Source organism: Balaenoptera physalus (assembly GCF_965194825.1).
Source record: "Balaenoptera physalus genome assembly, chromosome: 17".
Lineage (NCBI taxonomy): Eukaryota > Metazoa > Chordata > Mammalia > Artiodactyla > Balaenopteridae > Balaenoptera > Balaenoptera physalus.
The window spans coordinates 83280561-83292630 of NC_138895.1; the positions used below are offsets into that span (position 1 = coordinate 83280561).

General features: G+C 54.0%; 1 protein-coding gene and 1 pseudogene across 6 annotated transcripts in view; one reads left to right on the plus strand and one right to left on the minus strand.

Moving 5' to 3' along the window:
• The window catches only part of SLC45A4 (solute carrier family 45 member 4), a 106573-nt gene that overhangs the window by 75353 nt on the left and 19150 nt on the right, over nt 1–12070 (minus strand). The window lies entirely within an intron of this gene.
• LOC309646469 (small ribosomal subunit protein eS1 pseudogene) lies at nt 975–3895 on the plus strand (annotated as a pseudogene). Its single transcript has one exon. The product of its transcript is annotated as a small ribosomal subunit protein eS1 pseudogene (transcript).

Here is a 12070-nt window from a genome sequence, read left to right on the forward strand (position 1 = left end):
TGTTTTTAAAGAGAGGAAGTACAAAATATATTTGAGGAATGTTAAAATCAAAACTAGTTTTTTTTTAAAAGGTACACATTTTGGTGAATGAAGGGAACATACACAGCTTTAGTCTGGGGTTAAATTCATTCTTACTCTGAGACCATAAAAACAAACAACAGGGGCTTCCTTGGTGGTGCAGTGGTTAAGAATCCACCTGCCAATGCAGGGGACACGGGTTCGAGCCCTGGTCCGGGAAGACCCCACATGCCGCGGAGCAACTAAGCCCATGCGCCACAACTACCGAGCCTGCGCTCTAGAGCCCGCGAGCCACAACTACTGAGCCCACGTGCCACAACTACTGAAGCCCATGCACCTAGAGCCCATGCTCCGCAACGAGAAGCCACTGCAATGAGAAGCCCGCACACCGCAATGAAGAATAGCCCCACCTCGTCGCAACTAGAGAAAGCCCGCACGCAGCAACAAAGACCCAACACAGCCAAAGATAAATAAAAATAAAGTAAATTAAAACACCACCACCACCACCACCACCACCACCACCCAGCATTCTGCAATCACCGCCCCGACCCTTGCACACCTGAACGTGGCTGAAGGTCAGGGCTCCACACAGGGGGGATGAGTCATGCCTGCACCATTTACAGGACAGCCTGGCACTGCTGAGCTACCAAGAACGTGGTCTAAAGCCACACTGCAGACCTTGTGAAGTCTCTACACCCTTCAAAAACCCTCCCACCGACTCATGGTCACCTACAGTCGGTTTTACCCGGAGGGAGGCGTGGTCCAAGGACAGTCCCCATCGGGGACCCCCCGTGCTGGGCCTCAGGCCCACTGCAGGCAGGGGACAGGGGAAGGCACGGCAGCGGCTTCCTCGGCCCAGCTCAGGGAACCGGCTGGAGCACACAGGACAGCTCCCACGAAGGGGGAGGGGGCAGGAGGGAGCTTACCGAATGGCGCCAATCGGACTGCAAGCTCACGGAATCTGTCCTCCCCTCTACAGACAGGGGTAACCCCTTCACCCGGAGGGCCCCCGATGTTCTGTGAGGAAGAAACCCAGTTTGGTACCTGAACCCCCCTGCTGCCTGGAAAGGTCAGCTATTCAGAACCAGCGCTTTCCTGGGATCCCGGAAGCTGAAGTGCTCAAAGTAAGCAGTACTATCACCTGTGCAATTAATCATGACAGTCCTGGCTCCATCAAAAATGACTTCTTAAAAACTGCAGTGCTTTCAGTATGTATAAAAAGCCTTAAGATGTAAATACCCTTTGATCTTGCAATTTTGCTCTTTAGAACTCTTTGGAAAGCAAAGCCCTGTACAGGGATACTGATTACACCACTGAGAAACCTGCAAGTGTCCAAAAAAGACCTGGTCACATAAAGTAAGGCAGATCCTGACACAAAATCCACACTGTGGGATTACCTGTTGACATGGAAACATGCCTAAAATTAGGTACAAAAAGCAGATTACAGCCCTTTTGGCTCTCTGAGCAGCACCATGGCGGTCAGAAAGAACAAGCACCTTACGAAAGGCGGTAAAAAGGGAGCCAAGAAGAAAGTGGTTGGCCCATTTTCTAAGAAAGATTAGTATGATGTGAAAGCACCAGCTATGTTCAATATAAGAAATACTGGGAAAACACGAGTCATGAGAACTCAAGGAACCAAAATCGCATCTGGTGGCCTCCAGGGTCATGTGTTTGAAGTGAGCCTTGCTGATCTGCAGAATGATGAAACTGCATTTAGAAAACTCAAGCTAATTACCGAGGATGTTCAGGGCAAAAACTGCCTAATTTCCGTGGCATGGATCTTACCCATGACAAAACGTGCTCCACGGTCAGAAAATGGCAGACCATGATTGAAGCTCACGTTGATGTCAAGACTACCGATGGTTATTTGCTTCGTCTATTCTGTGTGGGTTTTACTAAAAAACACAACAATCAGATTCAGAAGACCTCTTATGCCTGGCACCAGCAGGTCCGCCAGATCCGCAAGAAGATGATGGAAATCGTGACCTGAGAGGTGCAGACAAATGACTTGAAAGAGGTGGTCAATAAATTGATTCCAGATAGCATTGGAAAAGACACAGAAAAGGGCTGCCAATCTATTTATCCACTCCATGATGTCTTTGTTAGAAAAGTAAAAATGCTAAAGAAGCCCAAGTTTGAATTGGGAAAACTCATGAAGCTACATGGTGAAGGTAGTAGTTCTGGAAAAGCTACTGGGGATGAGACAGGTGCTAAAGTTGAACAAGCTGACGGATATGAGCCACCAGTCCAAGAATCTGTTTAAAAATCAGACTTTTAATGGTGACAAATAAAAGACCTTATTTGTGGGGGTGGGGTGGGGAAGCAGATTATAAATCAAGTACACATTATGGTCCCATTAAGTTTTGTTTGTTTTTTTTTTAAACAATGATCAGACATTGAGGATTCTTTTTTTTTTTTTTAAATTAATTAATTAATTAATTTTTGGCTGTGTTGGGTCTTCGTTTCTGTGCAAGGGCTTTCTCTAGTTGTGGCAAGCGGGGGCCACTCTTCATCGTGGTGCGCGGGCCTCTCACTATCGCGGCCTCTCTTGTTGCAGAGCACAGGCTCCAGATGCGCAGGCTCAGTAGTTGTGGCTCACGGGCCTAGCTGCTCCGCGGCATGTGGGATCTTCCCCGACCAGGGCTCGAACCTGTGTCCCCTGCATTAGCAGGCAGATTCTCAACCACTGCGCCACCAGGGAAGTCCCCCATTAAGTCTTTTTTAAAGGCATGGATGCAGAGAAAAAGGTATTCTGAGTGATTCATCATTTTATCCATCTATCTATCTATCTATACTTATTGCTTCTGTAGAACCCCAAAATTATTTTTTAATTTAAAAAAAAGTAATAGATTTTTCTGGTTGCCCTATCCAAACATCACATAAGATCTTGATACATGGAATGATATTCAGGAGTGTTCTACAACGAAGATGAATCTCAGATGGCCTAGACAGTGCAGAGAGAGGTTTGCAATGCCACGCAGCCTGAGAGGGTTGGATGGGGAGAGGAGGGGCAGGGGTGGCAGGTTTGAAAAGCCACCTGTGGACTCACTGAGCTGCTGGCAGGTCCACGGAAAGCTGGTACAGACTCGAAACTGATCACCAAGAAGCATCTCAGAAGCTTTCCCCAATCTGACATCAGCAATAAAGTGACTCAAGATTGTTCTATAACCGCACCCAGGAGCACAGCAGATCCCTCCCAAACATTCTGGCACAAGGAGGCTATTCCTCCCTCCTGTGTCCCCGGCGAGGCCCTTCACTCAGTGGCTACTCCAGCTTCCAATCACAACCACGGGGCTTCTCATTCGATAGCACCTATGGCCCCTCTTGGAGCTCAGATTTAGCTCTGCTTTATTTAGCCTTCTCCCCACTGGACTGACGTCAGACACCCACCCCTAGCTGCACCACCGCCTACTTTGTTCATCACAGATTCGCCCACAATGCACTGCACTCAGGGGTACTCGTGGTCAGCCTCGACTACCAGCAAGGAGACAGGGTCAACTCTTTTCTCTCCAGGCCAAGAGTGGCTGGCAAGACAGAAAAGCCCTGCAGCAAGGTCTGAAACAGGTCCACTTTGGATTGAGGAGCTCTACTTCTTGTCCAGGGGTTACAAAGCATCTTCCCCTGCCTGCAGCCCAGAGGGCACCAGACTCCCCAGGCCCAAGGCTGCAAACACCAACAAGCCCCTTTCTTTCCCATTCATTAGCCGTGGGTGCTGACACCCCAGGACTAAGCACCGCCCTCCGTCTGGGGGCTCCCTCCTGCCAGAGCTGAGAACAGAGCCAACACACAGCAGCGGGGGCTTCCCCAGTGGCGCCGTGGTTAGGAACCCGCCTGCCAATGCAGGGGACACGGGTTCGAGCCCTGGTCCGGAAAGATCCCACATGCTGTGGAGTAACCAAGCCCACGCACCACAGGACTGAGCCTGCACTCTAGAGCCCGTGCGCCACAACTACTTTAGCCCACGCGCCTAGAGCCCGTGCTCCACAAGAGAAGCCACCCGCAGTGAGAAGCCCGTGCACCGCAACAAAGAGTAGCCCCCGCTTGCCGCAACTAGAGAAAGCCCGCGCGCAGCAACGAAGACCCAACACAGCCAAAAATAAATAAATGAATAAATAAATTAAAAAACAAAAACAAAAAAAAAACCCCACAGCAGCGGGAAATAGAGTCTGAGCCCGAAAGGAGGCCCAGAATTCCCAGGCACCTGCCAGCCAGCGCCGGTGGAAGGGCTAGATGGTTCCAAGCACACCTAACACAAGGGCCAGAAGTACACATGCTGCCTTCTGCAAAACGATACCCCACACCGCACAGTGCAAATCCACACAGGGGCTGCCAAATGTGGCTACAAGTGCTTCCTTCTACCGTTCTGGGGGGCGAGCAAGCTCCACCAGGCTCCCCAACCTGGGTGTCTGATGCTGACGCAAGTCCAGTGGTGACTGGGATGTAAATATGGTCAGGAAGCCACAGGTAAGACCATAAAAACAAACAATGACCACCGATATTGCCCAAAGAGCGATACCTTTCCACTAAGCTGGACGAAAGTTCATGAGAGGGAAGCACAAGAGTATTTAAAATCTGGGGAAATAGTTAAAAACAAGCCTCCCTGGGCACAATGGAATCCTCAAATACATAAACATACTGTATCTAGTTTATGTAAACTCCACATGACAGTATGACCTGAACGTGTATTACAGTCACCGCATGTGCCTGTAAGATGAGAGGGATCAAAACAGATTAGATTTTACCTCTACTGAAAACGAAAGATAATGCTCTTAAAAGTCACTGCTTTTAAACACAGCACTCACTTCTCATCCACGAATCAGTTACACTGCACCCTGGACTCCCACACACACACACACCTCCCTCAGGTCAGCCCGGCACAGCGTCCTGATACCAGGACCTGTGGTTCAACCTCTCGAAACAGGCGTTAAATTTAAGAACACACAGCACTAACCACAGGACCTTACTGCTTAGGATGACTTTCCAGATGTATTAAACATAAACGCAAGGCACGTACTTCCTCATTGTAAATAAGCTTGTCTTCCTATCCGGATTTTTTCTGTGTATATGTGTTCTACCAATTAACTACTTTTGCAGTTTTAATCCTACTTTATCTCTTCTACTTTGTTTTGTGTAAAAGGGGAAAAATGAAAAGCTGGAATCCCTCCATAAATAAATAAATAGATAGATAGGTAGACTGATTGATTTAAGGGGTACAGAGCTTCCACTGGGGGAGAAGAAAAAGTTCAGGGGATGTATAGTGGTTGAGAGACACCTAGAAAATGACCTGGAGAGTTATGTGAGCAAGAAATCAGATTTTCCCCTGTAGAAGCTCCGTGCATCCCCAAACAACTTGGCCAACCACCAGTGTTTTAAACGTGATGCTGAACCCACAGGGATGCTGGGGCGTGGGCAGGGATGAACCCCTGTGTGACCGCGGGGAGGCAGCAGGAAGACCCAGGACACACACTGCCTCCCAGCCCCCCCTCATGTCACGGCAGCTCCGTGTGCAGCTCAGGGGGTGAGTCAGGAGGGAGGGACAAAGGCAGACAGAGAGACAGAGACAAAGGAGGAACAGCGAGTCGGCTGACCCAGGAGGAAGTGCTCGGTGCTGACTGAGACCGCCGTAGGGCAGGGAACCACGGGCGCCCACGCTCGGGCAGAGCAGGGCCACTCGGGCCCATGCGATGAGTGACGGGCGCCACCTCACATGTCCCCACCTCTGGCCCCCAGGGCAGCCCACCTGAGTCCCCTCTGCCCGCACCGGCCCGGCCCCGCACCCTCACCGGGCTCCCAGCCCCCAGTAACTACGTTTTAAACTCGCTTCCGGGCCTCTGTCTCCAGTCTTTGCCCGCCCACCCTCCCACCAGTCACGCTCGAGTCCCCACGTCTGTGCCCAAGCTGCAGGACCCACTTCCGGACTCACCTCTGCCCGCCCGCGCCTGCACCCAACACTCGTTCCTGGACCACTGGGCGGGCGCGTTGATGTGGGGTCCCCTGGCACCGTCCTGGGCTGCCAGGTAGGGGAAACGGGCTCTGGAGAAGACCCAGAAATGGTTTCCTTTTACTGACAAATAACACCCTCAGGAAAGCTCTTTATTTAAGTTCACTCTCAGTGTGCTTTCCTTTGGACCTGAAACCTCGTGACCACTCATAAATAATACCACCTACTGCACATTCTTGTTATTTATATCACTCTTCCTTTCCTGCACGCTGTTAAGTCTTTGAAGACTGCATGGCGAGGCCAGTTTTCCCTCTGGAAGGAGGCACCTCCACTTTTAAAGGGACAATTCATAAAAAATGAGGGTTCCGAGGACAAAAGTCCGCCTTCCTAAAAAGCCTGCCAATCATAAAATGAGTAACACCCGAATGTATTACAAAACCAGCTCCCCGTGCCAGGTCTCCCCTCTCCCAGCGCACGCCAGTAACAAACAAAAAACACAAGGATAAAGACCTCTTTACAAGAAGAGCCAACACGATTCCATCTGTTAACAAAAACTAACTGTTGCGTTAAAGGTTGCAAGTTCAAACACAATCTGGCCATTGTAAGCAGTGCCTCAGTTTATCAATGTAACAATGACTCTCTTTCAAAGACTGATAAAGCTCTCAGCAAATAACTCGCCCTCCAGCATTTTTAAGATACTTCGCAGGATAAATATTAGCTTGGGACTTGCCTACATGAGAAGTGAAAGCTGCCAAAGAAGCAGTTCTACAAAGAAAAAAAGAACAGCAGCAACCGGAGGGGAGCAAGCCACCCTGCCCCGGGCCCCTGGGCCCCTGCTCACCCTTCCTGGGCCCCTGACAGGTACTCTGTCTGCAAACCACCCCGGCAGACAGAAAGGACCAGAGAATGGAGTTAATTAAAAGGAGAGATTTTAAGATGACTGTTGGGATGAAAGTGAACATGGAGCGTTACAGCTTAAGTTTGATTTAAACTTAATTTCTTGACAGACAGGTAGGTCGCCTGGGTGGCCAAATGCAGGCAGCCAGGGGAGGGTGGGCCAACACGACACCCAGGGACCCCGGTCGGTCAGCACCCCCATGGCCAAGTCGGGTGGGCGCGCAGCACAGCTGTGCGGCCATTGCCCACGACTGGCTCCAGATGTTACTCACCCTGACTTCCCCCGGGGGGGCTGTTAGCTTAAAACTCAGCAGGAACTGGATGCAAACTCACAACAGCGGCCGCAGCACAGGGGACGAAGGGATCACTAGGGGACGCGAAAGGCTCCCCGGAAGCAGGTGCCTCGGGGAGTGGCTGCAAAAGGGGTGGGCCAGAAGACTCAGCCGGGGTCCCACAGACCTGGACCCCTCCGTCCTGGATCCTCAGATGCCACGCTCCCTCTGAGACAGAGCAGGCCAGGCTCAAGAGTCTCCGCATCCCACGAGCTAGCTCAAAACGCTCCGGAAACAAGCTGAGCTTCTGAACTTGACGGCAGGAAACGGTGCAGAGACGTGGATGCCAAGCCGCTGGTAACAGCTGTGACTCGGACACTCTGCCTGCGGATCCCACACCTGGAGGTGGCGGCCACACCGACACACGGTTTGGGGGATGGAATAATGCCACGATGCATCACGCAGAATAATGCAATGATGCGGAATAACGCTGCTGCTTCAGGGCTGTGAAGCAGGACCGGCACCTCTGATTACATTCGGAGAAGACTGTGCTGAAAACTCGCTGGCGAATGGAACCCTTTGTTTGCCTCCATTGCAGAGGATGCGTTGTTCAGGTACTTAGTCCTAAAGGACACAAATCACCAAAACAACCGGGAACCGGATAACTGAGAATTTAAGTTTGGTTTGAATGGCCCAGAAGAATAAAAAAAAAGTAATCTAATAATGATGACACCATCAGTTTTCTGAGGATTTTTACCCAGAATGCTCACTAGAAAAGATAAATATTTATTAGAAAAACAATTTAGGTTAAAGGCCCTACTCAGTTGTCAGAACCAAGTGCAGCCTCTCTCTGTCAAGGAAGGTCCGGAGCCGCTGACCCACAACCCTGCCTCCTGCACAGTACCTGCCCCACCACTAGGATGACCAGAGAGGAGGTGTGTAAACAGGTGCTGGAGAGTGGGCGTGCGGAGAGCAGGGCGGGCAACTGGACGTCTAGGTGAGGGTTTCCCTCTGACCCTCCCACCCCCACTTTCAGGTGCCTTGAGGGGAGGCGCCCTGGCCTAGACCACGCGGTATCCTGTGTCCGCGCTGCCTGCCCCCAGCAGCCACGGGGCACAGGGCTCCCAGCAAGAGCAAGAGGGTTCGCTCCCTCCACCGCGACCCGCCCTACCCCTCCATGGGGACACCCACGTGTGGACGGCACAGCCCAGCGGGCAGGCCTGGGAGGGGGTCAGGCGTGCTGTCCGGAGCCCCAAGGCAGACCGAGGGAGCGCAGGGCTGGGAGGGCAAGAGCTCGAATTCACCCAGGTGGGCCATGGGGCTTCAAGGAGCCTGGAGCAAATGTGAGGACGGACACGAAACTCCTCTGGAAGCAGGACAAGAACCCACAATCGTTGGGCTCCAGGTCAGAGACGGTGGTGGCTTGGAGGAGCCGGACATGGTGCTGCCCTTCCCCCACCCTCAAAGGAGAAACGGGGCCAGGAGGCCAGGGGCGCCCGACGACAACGACAGAGACACCGGCCCCTCCTGCCCTCCAAGGTGCCCCCATACCGGGGCTTCCTCAAAGTTCTGAAACCTGGCCGTCTGTCCTGAAGGGACCTGGAGGAGGGCTCTGTGAACCCGCAACAGCCCGACGTGCGTGCTCACCTGTCTCGACCAGAAGGATCTACAGGTGTGCCACATCCCACGCAACCTGTGACCAGTGACACAGTTCCCCTTAGCCTGTGGCCTCTCCTCCCTCCCTAGGCTGGGGGCATCACTCACTCCCCCCTCTCCCGCTGACTTTCCAGGCCCCTTGCTCCTCTGTCCCCAGCACAAGGCGTAGCCAGACTGAGGGGCACCTCAGACATTGTCTCTGCTCAGCCCTCCTGGTACCCCGCCCTCACATCTCCCCTCTGCTGTCCCTCTGCTCTTGCCTTCCTTGCCCTCCAGAGTAGCCAACTTCACCCCTCCTCGCCCAAGGCCCAGGCTGCACGCAACAGACGACCTCCTTCCCTGTGGAGGTGGCTATGCCTTTGAGCCTGAACAAGCGGCCACAGGTCTGGGGCCTGCGCTAGTCTCCTTCCCTCCTAAGGCTCCAGGGTTACTGTTTGGCCGCCTGGAAGTGGCACAAGCTGGATGAGGCCGGAATGAGAGGTGGCAGAACAGGGTCTGCACAAGTTCAGATGGCCTCTGCCCAATCCAGCGGGGCGGGGCCTGGTGCAGGGGGCCCGGGTCCGGCTCCACGTGGAACCAGCGCCGGGCGGCCAGCAGGCATTTCTGGCCAGGCTGCAGGTACAGGGGATCATCGGTAAACCACCCCACCACCAGAGCTCTGCTACTTTACAGCTTGCTACATCCGAACTCCACAACCTCACCACCAAACGACCCTGCACGTCCTGAGGTGTATGCAGAGCCTTCTGGGGGCGGGGAGGGTGGCGAGCCTAGGCCCCCAAGAACATCAAGAGCCTCTGTGCTGAGAAAAGCTGGGGGCACTTGGCGCTTCTCCCCATGGGGAGCCAGAAGCAGCCCCCTCCGAGCAGGTCGGTGTCTAAGGTCACAGGAGCTGCCCCTGCCCCCAAGTTCTGGGCCTCCCCGGCACCCCACCCCCCCGCTTCCCGTCCAGTGCCCAGGGACACACGGGAAAGGCAGGCAGCACGGAACACAAACGAGGAAGCCTGCAAGATCTCAGCTTCTCCAGAAATCCCAGGTCAACACTGCTCCCAACTCTTCCTACACTTTTAGGGGGACCCCAGGGCCACGGGACAAAGGGCAGCAAAGGGGCTTCAGTCCCCTCAGCACACAGCTATAGGGATTCTTCCACGATGACCGCTCCGTAGCTTAAAGGCACAGAAGAGGGAGGGCAACGCAGACCCGGACTCGCCCCCCAGTCGAGACCCGAGGCAGAGTGGTTCCAACCCCGACGGCAGCGCGAAGTCAGGGTGCAGGCGGGTGGCGCAAAGGTGACAGTGCCTGGGGGTCCAGCACCACAGTCTGTGCCAGCCACGCGCGTGTCTACGCAAGGCAGAGCCTCCGCTGTACAAGTCACACACGTGCTGCTTGGACCCTGTGCCCATTACCAAGGTTGAGAAAGTCAGCCGTGGGACGTCTCTGTGTGGTCTTCACAGCACAGCCTTGCCTTAACAAGGGCTGAGGTCACACTGCCTTCCCCAGCTTTTGACAACAGCTATATAAGCACCTGCTGTACCCTGAGATTCAGTGATGACAGTGACCTTCTGCAGTTCAATCGTGAAAATGCTGAGGTTTGTGATCTACGAAGATGCCAGGAGAGCTCGCAGTCACAGGGGGAGCTGAGAGGCACGGAGCGCGGGCCCCAACGAGGCCGGCTGGCCGCAGCGACAAGAGGGGCAGGTGGTGGCTTCAGAGGCGGGCGGAGGGGCCCGGCAGGCGCCAGCCAGCTCACGGCATACCCCATCATCCCGGGATGGAAAGTTGGCCAGGGCTGGTGAGGACGTCTGGTGTCTATAAAAATATTCCTCCCGGGGGAGCCTCTGGAAACAGAGACTCCGAGATACTTTCATTCTTTTCCTTATTTGCCGCTCTGAAAAATAAGCCGTTCTTCCTATTCTGAAATGGAATACGGGTCAAAACCTTCTACAGTGAATAGTGACCCAAAGAAAAAGGTCACCAGATCCAAAATATTTCTCGTTTGGCCAGTGGCCCAAAGTAACTCTATTCTGTTTATTTGGTTTCTCTCCTGGGGGATAAAAACCTAATCCAATATACCAAATTGGCCCCTGTTCGTCTAAGTTCTGTAAAGAGGCTGAGATGCAGGAAGCTTCTCGCTCCCTCTGGCGGGTCCTCCTGGACGCTGCCCCCTCCCCAGCCCAGGGACTCCTCTCTGTCCCCACGGGGCCTCACACGGGAGAAAGTAAGTGCCCACTTAGCCGTGTCTCTCCTGGGCATCCACCCCACGCACCGGCCCCCAGCTAGGCCAACTCCGGAGAACGCGGGACTGGAAAGGCCTGAGAAGAACCAGAAACGGAGCTGAGTGGGGCTCAGGGTCACCGTGGCTCCCCAGCAGGGCTCTTTCCACCACCCAGGCCGGCTCCCTCCACCGCCCGCGTCTCACCATCTCCTCACCATCTCCAGCGAGGGAGAAGGAAACTCGAGTCCCTGCCTTCATCCCGGGTCCTCAGCCCGAGGGCTTCTGCAACAGCAACCACTGGGACCACACCCGACACCCAAAATCTCAACAGGCCTTCCTGGGTCACGACCCCACTTAACACTCCGAGCTGAGGGCCACAGCCTCACGCCACGGCCGGTCGCTGCCTGGGCTGTAATACAGGCAGTTACCCACGTCTGTTCAACCTTCACTTAAAGCATTGCTGAGTGCCCCCTCCAGGGTGACAGGCCCTGTGCTCGGCCCAGACCACAGCGTGTCCCATTTTTCTGCAGAGGGACCCAATTCAGAGGACTGGACACACACTCCCAGGGTGTAAATCCCACCCGAGCAGCTGGTCTTTAAACTCCTGCGAGTCTGCATCTCCCACGGTGCACATCTGTGCCCACGTCCACTGAAGGTATTTCCTGAGGACCCGCACAGCCCCAGAAACAAGGCCGGCAAGGCGAGGGGGAGGGAGAGAGGCAGGGGCACGGCTGAAGGCCCACGACAGAGGCTGGTACAAAACGCTCAAGAGGCAGAGGAAGGAGCAGCTGAACGCACAGGTTTGTACACACTTCCTGAGGCCTACCCGAGGGAGCCCAGGATGTGTGCGAATGTGAGATTTTAGTCTTCCCCAAACAGTCCCTGAAGATGCTCCATCAGGAGTTTTAGCAACGCTTCTAGAACCAGTGAGGGGGCTTTTCACCCTCTGATGTCAGTCCACAAGTAGGGGGGTCCACAAGACACTGCTTCTCAGGACACATATGAGGGCTGTCAGCCGGAAGGGGCAGTGGGGAGGGAGGGTGTGAGGGGGTTACATGGAGGGAGGGCCGTGGG